The following is a 10,005-nucleotide window of genomic DNA, read 5'->3' on the forward strand; positions in this document are numbered from 1 at the left end:
GTCTATAGTGGTCCTGTCTGTAGTGGTCCTGTCTATAGTGGTCCTGTCTGTAGTGGTCCTGTCTGTAGCGGTCTGTAGTGGTCATGTCTGTAGTGGTCTATAGTGGTCCTGTCTGTAGTGGTCTGTAGCGGTCCTGTCTGTAGTGGTCCTGTCTATAGTGGTCCTGTCTGTAGTGGTCCTGTCTATAGTGGTCCTGTCTGTAGTGGTCCTGTCTATAGTGGTCTATAGTGGTCCTGTCTGTAGTGGTCTGTAGCGGTCCTGTCTGTAGTGGTCCTGTCTATAGTGGTCCTGTCTGTAGTGGTCCTGTCTATAGTGGTCCTGTCTGTAGTGGTCCTGTCTATAGTGGTCTATAGTGGTCCTGTCTGTAGTGGTCTGTAGCGGTCCTGTCTGTGTGGCCTGAAGACTGAAGCTCTCTGAGTCTCTGGTTGCTTCACATGTTGACCTCTGCTTCCACCTGGTGGGGGAATGGAAAAACAACACATCATCCCAAATATGCTTTCTTAATGCCGTCATCCAACCTTTCGGTTACTCGTCCAACGCTCGAACCACTAGACTACCTGCCTCCCCCTCTAACCACTAGACTACCTGCCTCCCCCTCTAACCACTAGACTACCTGCCTCCTCCTCTAACCACTAGACTACCTGCCTCCTCCTCTAACCACTAGACTACCTGCCTCCCCCTCTAACCACTAGACTACCTGCCTCCCCCTCTAACCACTAGACTACCTGCCTCCTCCTCTAACCACTAGACTACCTGCCTCCTCCTCTAACCACTAGACTACCTGCCCCCCTCACCACTAGGCTACCTGCCTCCCCCTCTAACCACTAGGCTACCTGCCTCCCCCTCTAACCACTAGAATACCTGCCTCCCCCTCTAACCACTAGACTACATGCCTCCCCCTCTAACCACTAGACTACCTGCCTCCCCCTCTAACCACTAGACTACCTGCCTCCCCCTCTAACCACTAGACTACCTGCCTCCCCCTCTAACCACTAGACTACCTGCCTCCCCCTCTAACCACTAGGGCTACCTGCCTCCCCACCTCTAACCACTAGGCTACCTACCTCCCCCTCTAACCACTAGGCTACCTACCTCCCCCTCTAACCACTAGGCTACCTACCTCCCCCTCTAACCACTGGGCTACCTGCCTCCCCCTCTAACCACTAGGCTACCTGCCTCCCCCTCTAACCACTAGGCTACCTGCCTCCCCCCTCTAACCACTAGACTACCTGCCTCCCCCTCTAACCACTAGACTACCTGCCTCCCCCTCTAACCACTAGACTACCTGCCTCCCCCTCTAACCACTAGACTACCTGCCTCCCCCTCTAACCACTAGACTACCTGCCTCCCCCTCTAACCACTAGACTACCTGCCTCCCCCTCTAACCACTAGACTACCTGCCTCCCCCTCTAACCACTAGACTACCTGCCTCCCCCTCTAACCACTAGACTACCTGCCTCCCCCCTCTAACCACTAGACTACCTGCCTCCCCCTCTAACCACTAGACTACCTGCCTCCCCCCTCTAACCACTAGACTACCTGCCTCCCCCTCTAACCACTAGACTACCTGCCTCCCCCCTCTAACCACTAGACTACCTGCCTCCCCCTCTAACCACTAGACTACCTGCCTCCCCTCTAACCACTAGACTACCTGCCTCCCCCTCTAACCACTAGACTACCTGCCTCCCCCTCTAACCACTAGACTACCTGCCTCCCCCTCTAACCACTAGACTACCTGCCTCCCCCTCTAACCACTAGACTACCTGCCTCCCCCTCTAACCACTAGACTACCTGCCCCCCCTCTAACCACTAGACTACCTGCCCCCCCTCTAACCACTAGACTACCTGCCCCCCCCTCTAACCACTAGACTACCTGCCTCCCCCTCCTAACCACTAGACTACCTGCCTCCCCCTCTAACCACTAGACTACCTGCCTCCCCCTCTAACCACTAGGCTACCTGCCTCCCCCTCTAACCACTAGGCTACCTGCCTCCCCCTCTAACCACTAGGCTACCTGCCTCCCCCTCTAACCACTAGACTACCTGCCTCCCCCTCTAACCACTAGACTACCTGCCTCCCCCTCCCCTCTAACCACTAGACTACCAGCCTCCCCTCCCCTCTAACCACTAGGCTACCTGCCTCCCCCTCCTAACCACTAGGCTACCTGCCTCCCCCTCTAACCACTAGGCTACCTGCCTCCCCCTCTAACCACTAGACTACCTGCCTCCCCCTCTAACCACTAGACTACCTGCCTCCCCCTCCCCCTCTAACCACTAGACTACCTGCCTCCCCCTCCCCTCTAACCACTAGACTACCTGCCTCCCCTCCCCTCTAACCACTAGGCTACCTGCCTCCCCCTCCCCCTCTAACCACTAGGCTACCTGCCTCCCCTCCTAACCACTAGGCTACCTGCCTCCCCCTCTAACCACTAGGCTACCTGCCTCCCCCTCTAACCACTAGACTACCTGCCTCCCCCTCTAACCACTAGACTACCTGCCTCCCCCTCTAACCACTAGACTACCTGCCTCCCCCTCTAACCACTAGACTACCTGCCTCCCCCTCTAACCACTAGACTACCTGCCTCCCCTCTAACCACTAGACTACCTGCCTCCCCCTCTAACCACTAGACTACCTGCCTCCCCTCTAACCACTAGACTACCTGCCCCCCCTCTAACCACTAGGCTACCTGCCTCCCGAAACGGTAGACATTGACAGTGATTAATTGTATTGTAGATGTCGAAACCTGTTGTCTTTCTCTCCGTGTCTCTCCTCTCTGTCCTCCAGCTGTCCTGGAGTCTGTTCAGATCCTCCAACCTGTTGTCTTTCTCTCAGTGTCTCTCCTCTCTGTCCTCCAGCTGTCCTGGAGTCTGTTCAGATCCTCCAACCTGTTGTCTTTCTCTGCTCTCTGTCATCCAGCTGTCCTGGAGTCTGTTCAGATCCTCCAACCTGTTGTCTTTCTCTGCTCTCTGTCATCCAGCTGTCCTGGAGTCTGTTCAGATCCTCCAACCTGTTGTCTTTCTCTCCTCTCTGTCCTCCAGCTGTCCTGAGTCTGTTCAGATCCTCCAACCTGTTGTCTTTCTCTCAGTGTCTCTCTCTCTGTCCTCCAGCTGTCCTGGAGTCTGTTCAGATCCTCCAACCTGTTGTCTTTCTCTCCTCTCTCTGTCATCCAGCTGTCCTGGAGTCTGTTCAGATCCTCCAACCTTGTTGTCTTTCTCTTCTGTCATCCAGCTGTCCTGGAGTCTGTCTCCTCCAACCTCTGTCCTCCAGCTGTCCTGAGTCTGTTCAGATCCTCCAACCTGTTGTCTTTCTCTCCGTGTCTCTCCTCTCTGTCCTCCAGCTGTCCTGGAGTCTGTTCAGATCCTCCCAGCCTGGCTTGCTTTCTCTACTCTCTGTCATCCAGCTGTCCTGAGTCTGCTCAGATCCTGTCAACCTGGTTGTCTGATGACTGTCCTCCTGCTGGTGATTGGCTGTCTGTTGAACCACTGTTGTCTGTCTCTCCTGCTCCTTTCCGACCAGGGAGCCAGGCCTCATCATTCTGGTCCTGATGACTGTAATGCACCTGGTGATTGGCTGTCTGTTGAACCACTATGCCGTCTGGTCAGTACCATATTAGGTCTGTGCAAAGGCCACCTACAGCGTGGTCAGTACCGTGTGTGTGTGTGTGTGTGTGTGTGTGTGTGTGTGTGTGTGTGTGTGTGTGTGTGTGTGTGTGTGTGTGTGTGTGTGTGTGTGTGTGTGTGTGTGTGTGTGTGTGTCTGCCTGCTCCTTTGTATCAGACAGAACCAGGCCCGGAGGCAAGCACAACACCTACAGCGTGGTCAGTACTGCGTGTGTGTGTGGAGGTTGCTGAGGGGAGGACGGCTCTTAACAGAGAAATGGAGATGGCATCACACCCCTGGAAACCATGGAAACAGTGATGTGCCTGATACCATTCCACCCATTCTGCTCCAGTCATTACAACCAGCCTGTCCTCCCCAATTAAGGTGCCACCAACCTCCTGTGATTTGTGTGTACGTGCGTGTGTGTGTGTGCCTGTGTTTGCATGCAGACCCCAGTTCACCAGACACCTGGTTCTTGTTTTAACATATATTGTACCTAGACAGTGAAGCAGACCCAGTTCACCAGATTGGAGCTGGTTCTTGTTTTAGACATGACCCTGTTGCTGACAGTCAGACAGCTGACCCAGTTGACCAGACATTGGAGCTGGTTCTTGTTTAACATGACCCTATTGCTGACAGTGAAGCAGACCCAGTTCACCAGATTGGAGCTGGTTCTTGTTTTAACATGTATTGCTGAGTGAAGCAGACCAGACACCCGTTAGACAGTTATCGGTTTCAACTCACAGGTCAAATGTTCAGACACCTGTCTCTTTCTGTCATCAGGATGTGTGTCTCTGGCCTGTACCGGACACCGGCTCTAGACAGCTGCGCCTCCTGACACCTGTCTAGACAGCTGGTGTGTGTACCAGACACCTGTGTGACAGCTGTGTGTGTGTGTGTGTCCAGTCAACCAGATTGTGCTGGTTCTGTGTGTGTGTATTGTGTGTGAAGTGACCCAGTGTGTGTGTGTGTGTTGTGTGTTTTAACATGTATTGCTGTGTGTGTGTGTGTCAACCAGATTGTGAGCTGGTTGTGTTGTGCAGCGGAGGAGAGAGACAGGTCTAGATTGAGCAGTCACTGACATCAGTCTGTCTGATGTGATGGGGACCCCACTAGATCCAATCTGTTTATGTAATGAGTGAAGCAGATCCAATCTGTTTAGTAATGGATCTGTTTAGACTGTCTCTTTCTGTCATCAATCTGTTTAGTAATGGACCCACTAGATCCAATCGCCTCCTGTTTCCAATGTGTGTGTAACTGGTGTGTGTGTGTGATCCAATCTGTTTAGTAATGGATCAATCTGTTTAGTAATGACCCCACTTTAGATCCAATGATGGGGACCCCACTAGATCCAATCTGTTTAGTAATGGATCCAATCTGTTTAGTATGGATCCAATCTGTTTAGTAATGGATCCTAGATCCAATCTGTTTAGTAATGGACCCCACTAGATCCAATCTGTTTAGTTTAGTAACGGACCTAGATCCAATCTGTTTAGTAGATCCAATCTGTTTAGTAATGGACCCTACTAGATCCACCCTGTTTAGCAACGGACCCCACTAGATCCAATCTGTTTAGTAACGGAATGGATCCATCTGTTTAGTAATGGATCCACTAGATCCAGTCTGTTTAGTAATGGACCCCACTAGATCAATCTGTTTAGTAATGGATCCAATCTGTTTAGTAACGGACCCCACTAGATCCAGTCTGTTTAGTAATGGATCCAATCTGTTTAGTAATGACCCCACTAGATCCAGTCTGTTTAGTAATGGACCCCACTAGATCAATCTGTTTAGTAATGGACCCCCACTAGATCCAATCTGTTTAGTAATGGACCCCACTGGATCCAATCTGTTTAGTAACGACCCCACTAGATCAATCTGTTTAGTAATGGACCCACTGGATCAATCTGTTTAGTAATGGACCCACTAGATCCAATCTGTTTAGTAATGGATCCAATCTGTTTAGTAATGGATCCAATATGTTTAGTAATGGACCCACTAGATCCAATCTGTTTAGTAACGGACCCACTGGATCCAATCTGTTTAGTACTGGACCCCACTAGATCCAATCTGTTTAGTAATGGATCCAATCTGTTTAGTAACGGACCCCACTAGATCCAATCTGTTTAGTAACGGACCCACTAGATCCAATCTGTTTAGTAATGGACCCCACTAGATCCAGTCTGTTTAGTAACGGACCCCACTAGATCCAATCTGTTTAGTAATGGATCCACTAGATCCAGTCTGTTTAGTAATGGACCCCCACTAGATCCAATCTGTTTAGTAATGGATCCAATCTGTTTAGTAACGGACCCCACTAGATCCAGTCTGTTTAGTAATGGATCCAATCGGTTTAGTAATGGATCCAATCTGTTTAGTAACGGACCCCACTGGATCCAATCTGTTTAGTAATGGACCCACTGGATCCAATCTGTTTAGTACTGGATCCAATCTGTTTAGTAACGGACCCCACTAGATCCAATCTGTTTAGTAATGGACCCCACTGGATCCAATCTGTTTAGTAATGGATCCACTGGATCCAATCTGTTTAGTAACGGACCCAATCTGTTTAGTAACGGACCCCACTAGATCCAATCTGTTTAGTAATGGACCCCACTGGATCCAATCTGTTTAGTAATGGATCCACTGGATCCAATCTGTTTAGTAATGGACCCACTGGATCCAATCTGTTTAGTAATGGACCCCCACTAGATCCAATCTGTTTAGTAATGGATCCAATCTGTTTAGTAATGGATCCAATCTGTTTAGTAATGGACCACCCTGGATCCAATCTGTTTAGTAACGGACCCCCATTGGATCCAATCTGTTTAGTAATGGATCCCACTGGATCCAATCTGTTTAGTAATGGATCCCACTAGATCCAATCTGTTTAGTAATGGACCCACTGGATCCAATCTGTTTAGTAATGGACCCCACTGGATCCAATCTGTTTAGTAATGGATCCACTGGATCCAATCTGTTTAGTAATGGATCCAATCTGTTTAGTAATGGACCCCCCTGGATCCAATCTGTTTAGTAACGGACCCCCACTGGATCCAATCTGTTTAGTAATGGATCCCACTGGATCCAATCTGTTTAGTAATGGATCCCACTAGATCCAATCTGTTTAGTAATGGACCCACTGGATCCAATCTGTTTAGTAATGGACCCCACTGGATCCAATCTGTTTAGTAATGGATCCACTGGATCCAATCTGTTTAATGACGGACCCACTGGATCCAATCTGTTTAGTAATGGACCCCACTGGATCCAATCTGTTTAGTAATGGACTCCACTGGATCCAATCTGTTTAGTAATGGATCCACTGGATCCAATCTGTTTAGTAATGGATCCACTGGATCCAATCTGTTTAGTAATGGATCTAATCTGTTTAGTAATGGACCCCCACTAGATCCAATCTGTTTAGTAATGGACCCCCACTAGATCCAATCTGTTTAGTAATGGATCCCACTGGATCCAATCTGTTTAGTAATGGATCCCCCTGGATCCAATCTGTTTAGTAATGGATCCAATCTGTTTAGTAATGGATCCAATCTGTTTAGTAATGGACCCCCCTGGATCCAATCTGTTTCGTAATGGATCCAATCTGTTTAGTAATGGACCCCACTAGATCCAATCTGTTTAGTAATGGATCCAATCTGTTTAGTAAAGGACCCCACTAGATCCAATCTGTTTAGTAATGGATCCAATCTGTTTAGTAATGGATCCAATCTGTTTAGTAATGGATCCACTGGATCCAATCTGTTTAGTAACGGACCCCACTGGATCCAATCTGTTTAGTAATGGACCCCACTGGATCCAATCTGTTTAGTAATGGATCCACTGGATCCAATCTGTTTAGTAATGGATCCACTGGATCCAATCTGTTTAGTAATGGATCCACTGGATCCAATCTGTTTAGTAATGGATCTAATCTGTTTAGTAATGGACCCCCACTAGATCCAATCTGTTTAGTAATGGACCCCCACTAGATCCAATCTGTTTAGTAATGGATCCCACTGGATCCAATCTGTTTAGTAATGGATCCCCCTGGATCCAATCTGTTTAGTAATGGATCCAATCTGTTTAGTAATGGATCCAATCTGTTTAGTAATGGACCCCCCTGGATCCAATCTGTTTCGTAATGGATCCAATCTGTTTAGTAATGGACCCCACTAGATCCAATCTGTTTAGTAATGGATCCAATCTGTTTAGTAAAGGACCCCACTAGATCCAATCTGTTTAGTAACGGACCCACTAGATCCAATCTGTTTAGTAATGGATCCAATCTGTTTAGTAATGGATCCAATCTGTTTAGTACTGGATCCAATCTGTTTAGTAATGGATCCAATCTGTTTAGTAATGGATCCAATCTGTTTAGTAATGTATCCAATCTGTTTAGTAATGGATCCAATCTGTTTAGTAATGGATCCAATCTGTTTAGTAATGGATCCAATCTGTTTAGTAACGGACCCACTGGATCCAATCTGTTTAGTAATGGACCCCACTGGATCCAATCTGTTTAGTAATGGATCCAATCTGTTTAGTAACGGACCCCACTGGATCCAATCTGTTTAGTACTGGATCCAATCTGTTTAGTAATGGACCCCACTGGATCCAATCTGTTTAGTACTGGATCCAATCTGTTTAGTAATGGACCCACTGGATCCAATCTGTTTAGTAACGGACCCACTGGATCCAATCTGTTTAGTAATGGACCCCACTGGATCCAATCTGTTTAGTAATGGATCCACTGGATCCAATCTGTTTAGTAATGGATCCACTGGATCCAATCGGTTTAGTAATGGATCCACTAGATCCAGTCTGTTTAGTAATGGACCCACTGGATCCAAGCTGTTTAGTAATGGGTCTAGGACTAGGTGGTCTGACTGTCTGTGTCTAGGACTAGGTGGTGTATCTGTCTGTGTCTAGGACTAGGTGGTGTAACTATCTAACCCTCTATCTATCTCTGTGTCTAGGACTAGGTGGTGTAACTATCTAACCCTCTATCTATCTCTGTGTCTATGTGGTGTAACTATCTAACCCTCTATCTATCTCTGTGTCTAGGTGGTGTAACTATCTAACCCTCTATCTATCTCTGTGTCTAGGACTAGGTGGTGTAACTATCTATAACCCTCTATCTATCTCTGTGTCTAGGTGGTGTAACTATCTAACCCTCTATCTATCTCTGTGTCTAGGTGGTGTATGTGTCTGTGTCTAGGTGGTGTAACTATCTAACCCTCTATCTATCTCTGTGTCTAGGTGGTGTAACTATCTATAACCCTCTATCTATCTCTGTGTCTAGGTGGTGTAACTATCTAACCCTCTATCTATCTCTGTGTCTAGGTGGTGTAACTATCTAACCCTCTATCTATCTCTGTGTCTAGGTGGTGTAACTATCTATAACCCTCTATCTATCTCTGTGTCTAGGTGGTGTAACTATCTAACCCTCTATCTATCTCTGTGTCTAGGTGGTGTAACTATCTAACCCTCTATCTATCTCTGTGTCTAGGTGGTGTAACTATCTAACCCTCTATCTATCTCTGTGACTAGGTGGTGTAACTATCTAACCCTCTATCTATCTCTGTGACTAGGTGGTGTAACTATCTGACCCTCTATCTATCTCTGTGTCTAGGTGGTGTAACTATCTAACCCTCTATCTATCTCTGTGTCTAGGTGGTGTATGTGTCTGTGTCTAGGTGGTGTAACTATCTAACCCTCTATCTATCTCTGTGTCTAGGTGGTGTATGTGCCCCAGGCCAGGGAGAGGTTCACAGCCCCCTCCTTTATGTACCGGGATCGTTTCAGTCGCTTCCAGCCCACCTACCCCTACCTGACCCACGACATCCACCTTCCCCCCACCATCTCCCTGTCTGACGGAGAGGAGCCCCCGCCCTACCAGGGCCCCTGCACCTTACAGCTGAGGGACCCAGAGCAGCAGTTGGAGTTAAACAGGGAGTCGGTCAGGGGCCCCCCAATAGAACCATCTTCCACAGTGAAGTGATAGACATGCACAGTGGAGGGGGAGGGTCGAGACCACCCAGCAGTAACTCTGGTATCAGCGTAGCTAACAGCCACGGACGCATGGAACGCGCCTCCGGCATATTGCGAGGTGATTGGTCACTTTTCACCACCCGCACAGCAGTAACTCCACTCGACCTGACTGGGTGGGACCAGACAGTGGGCCAATCAGAAAGCACAATACCTGCCAAGGCCAGGAAAGGGGAGGAGCTGAGGTGAGATGATGAGGGACTGTTGTCTTAGACTCCTCCCCCTGTAAAGAGGTGTGGCCAATCTCATATGGACCGACACTCCCAGGATGCACAACTAAACACAACATTATCAACCTGCTACTGCTAAACACAACATTACCAACCTGCTACCTGCTAAACACAACATTATCAAC

At 48.3% G+C, this 10,005-nt stretch overlaps 1 pseudogene; it reads left to right on the plus strand.

Annotated features, from left to right (window-relative positions):
- The first annotated feature begins 3,516 nt into the window (after window positions 1–3,516).
- LOC124030339 lies at window positions 3,517–9,747 on the plus strand (annotated as a pseudogene).
- The last annotated feature ends 258 nt before the right edge of the window (window positions 9,748–10,005 follow it).

This window comes from Oncorhynchus gorbuscha, unplaced genomic scaffold (assembly GCF_021184085.1).
Source record: "Oncorhynchus gorbuscha isolate QuinsamMale2020 ecotype Even-year unplaced genomic scaffold, OgorEven_v1.0 Un_scaffold_10689, whole genome shotgun sequence".
Classification (NCBI taxonomy): Eukaryota; Metazoa; Chordata; class Actinopteri; order Salmoniformes; family Salmonidae; genus Oncorhynchus; species Oncorhynchus gorbuscha.